Consider the following 3,364-nt stretch of genomic DNA (forward strand, 5'->3'; position numbering starts at 1 on the left):
GGATAGATGGTTTTACAAATGACAGATTAGAGGAAAAAAGGGTGATGGAGAGAGTTGATAAAGAGAGTTATTGTTAAATAAGATAAACTGTGTAACCTTTGAAAGGTCTATGAATAAAATTTGAAAGGAGATGTGAACAGAATGCACAAGGTTAGGTACAGCCCCAGATATGAAGAACATTTATTAAAGTGTTAGCTTTTACTTTCTCCAGACATTTGCATTTCAAGTCACTCTTGTCCTCTTCCTGTAGGTTGATTTCCAACTCAAATCCCAAACAATTTTTAGCCAGTATGGAAGAAATGAAGATAATAGAATTTACATAATTGAAGAAATCTGGAATTGTGATTGTAGACATATATATAAACACGAAAACTGTGAAGAAATTTTTGTGTCATGTTCAACTATAATAGGTTGACTTTTGTTTTTTCTCTTTGTTAACAAGGTGTTGCGCTATCTCACTTTAGTATCTTACTAAGCAAAATGGTTATAGACGATGAATTTAGCTGTGGTTGGATAACTTATTCTTCAACAGTACCAGCAATACAAGGAGAAGTTATGTGTTTACAGTATTCCTGAAATCTCTCTCAGTCCTATAATGCCTCATTATACATTTGGAGCTTTGTTGCAATTCCCTACCTAGAATTCAGTTTTCTACTGATACCTGGAATGTTTGATAAGCAGCTTCATTCTGCTAGAGGAGGGTGTGAAATCCTTCTCTTTGTACCCTGTGTCAGGTGTTAACTTTTTCTGTAAAGGAGAGATAACAAATTAGGCTTTGTAGGCTATATTATCGCTGTTGCTGTACAAAAGTGTGTAAAACAATAAGTATAGTTCTGTTCTAATAAAACTTTATTTACAAAATCCTGTGGTAACAAAACTCACCTCCTGGAAATAATGTCTCAGCAAATGGAGCCCCTGGGTTATCATCAGATCATGAAGTGACCTGGAATTGAAAAGTAAAGTCAATATCAGGAGCTCTGGCTGATAGCTTCTTTCCTAGGAATTGAACTGAGAGAGAAGAGGGAGATGTGTTCCTCTCAGACCCATGCCTAGTCCCCGCAGGAAAGTCCCTTCTATTGGCTTTCACTCTCTTGCTGAAATGGTTTCTGGAAAAAGCCAGTCTGGACTTTCAAAGAGGACATTTCAGGTTAAGGCTGAGGAGAAATTATTAAGCTACTTAGCAGGAGTTTCAAGGCCCTTTCTGCATCTTCATTCAGACTCTTGGCTGGGTCCCCCTTTGGCCAGGATTTATGCCCCATTCCAAATGCCGTATTTCTTCATTTCATTTGAAGTACAGTTTTTACAAAGACAGAGAGTACACCAAACTAGGCAGCTGGCAGTCAAATACCCTTTGTCGTTCTTATTAGTGTCCCCATAACCTGCTTAGTTTCTTGTTCAGGAGGTACAAAAACATACATGGAAGGTTAGCCCATGTGGGTATGCCTTTGAGGGCCTCCCAGATGGTGTATTGTGTGGGCATTGTTAACTATGAAGAGTCTGCTGAGTCATTTCAGGGACCTGGCTGCTGAATGTGGTTGGGTATGGGAGTAGGTTATGGGTGGGGTGGGCAGGTGGAGGGAATTTCTGCTTCTACCTAACCATGCTTCTCCAGGTCCACTCACCCAACATGTTCAATGCCAATTTTGTCCTAGAGTTAGCATGTTATCACAGGTTATTTTCTTCCAGAGAAAAATCTTCCTTGTAAAGAGGAAGGTCCTTTCCTCTAGGTAATGACATTGGTTAGAAAAAATTGGTTAGAGTTTATAAGGAATAAAATACTGCTGCTGCTGCGGCTACTACTAAGATAGTTGCCTGCATTATAGGAACAGAAAAAAGAAAATAGTGAGTGCCAGGAGCTGGAGCTGGGGAGAGAGGCTGGATTTTTGAGGGTGATGGGATATTCTTTATTTTTATTTTGATGTTGATGGCATACTATATAAATTTGTCAAGACCCATAGAATTTGTCAAAACCCAAAACACATGTGCATGTGCACGTGCATGTGCATGCACACTTACACACACACACCAGATTTGGCCTGAAGGTTGACCCTTGCTCTGCTTTAATATTTAAGATCTTTCTGGAAGCATATAACACATAATATCCTTTGTCTAGAGATTTCCCACTGCAAAATTAGACTATGTAATTACCAATACTTTCTTGAGCCATGACTGAGCCCTTTCAGTCAGGAAGTCTGCACTAATCTGCCTGACTGCCTCTTGGAGATCAATACTACGACCAAGCTAGTTTTCACAATCTATCCCCTCTTAGATTTTCATTTCCATTTCTTCACCAAATACTGAACCCTACTTTACTCTACTCCTGAGGTTATACAAGTCTTGAGCAGGACAGGAGTTTATTTCTTTCTCACCTAACCTTCTATTCTAGGATAGAAAATGCATCCTTACATACTACCTTACACAAGTTAGAATGACCAAAATTAACAGCACAAAAAATAAGTGTTGGAAAGGATGCGGGGAAAGGGGAACCCTCTTACACTGCTTGTGGGAATGCAAGTTGCTGCTACTTTGGAAAACAGTGTGGAGATTTCTCAAAAAAATTAAAAATAGAGCTACCCTATGACACTGCAATTGCACTACTGGCTATTTACCCCAAAGATACAGATGTAGGGAAAAGAAGGGCCACCTGTACCCCAATGTTTATAGCAGCAATGGCCACAGTTGCCAAACTGTGGAAAGAGCCAAGATGCCCTTCAACAGATGAATGGTTAAGAAGATATGGTCCTGGGGTGCCCAGGTGGCTCAGTTGGTTAAGCAGCTGCCTTCAGCTTGGGTCATGATTCCAGGGTCCTGGGATCGAGCCCCACATCAGGCTCCCTGCTTAGCAGAGAGCCTGCTTCTCTCTCTCCCCCTCTCCCTGACACTCTGCTTACTTGTGCTCTCTCTCTAACTCTCTGTCAAATAAATAAAACACTTAAAAAAAAAAAAAGAAGATATGGTCCATATATACAATGGAATATTACCTAGGCACCAGAAAGGATGAATACCCAACTTTTGTATCAACATGGATGGGACTGGAGGAGATTATGCTGAGTGAAATAAGTCAAGAAAAGAAAGTCAATTATCATATGGTTTTGCTTACTTGTGGAGCATAAGAAATAACATGGAGGACATTAGGAAAAGAAAGAAAAAGTGAATTGGGGCAAATCGGAGGGGGAGATGAACGATGAGAGATTGTGGACTCTGGAAAACAAACAGGGTTTTGGAGGGGAGGTAGGTGGGGGAATGGGTGTGCCTGGTGATAGGTATTAAGGAGGGCATGTAATGCATGGAGCACTGGGTATGGTGCATAAATAATGAATCTTGGAACACTGAAAAAATTAAATTAAATTAAAAGAAAAGAAAA

This window comes from Mustela nivalis (assembly GCF_964662115.1).
Source record: "Mustela nivalis genome assembly, chromosome: 5".
NCBI classification, from domain to species: Eukaryota; Metazoa; Chordata; class Mammalia; order Carnivora; family Mustelidae; genus Mustela; species Mustela nivalis.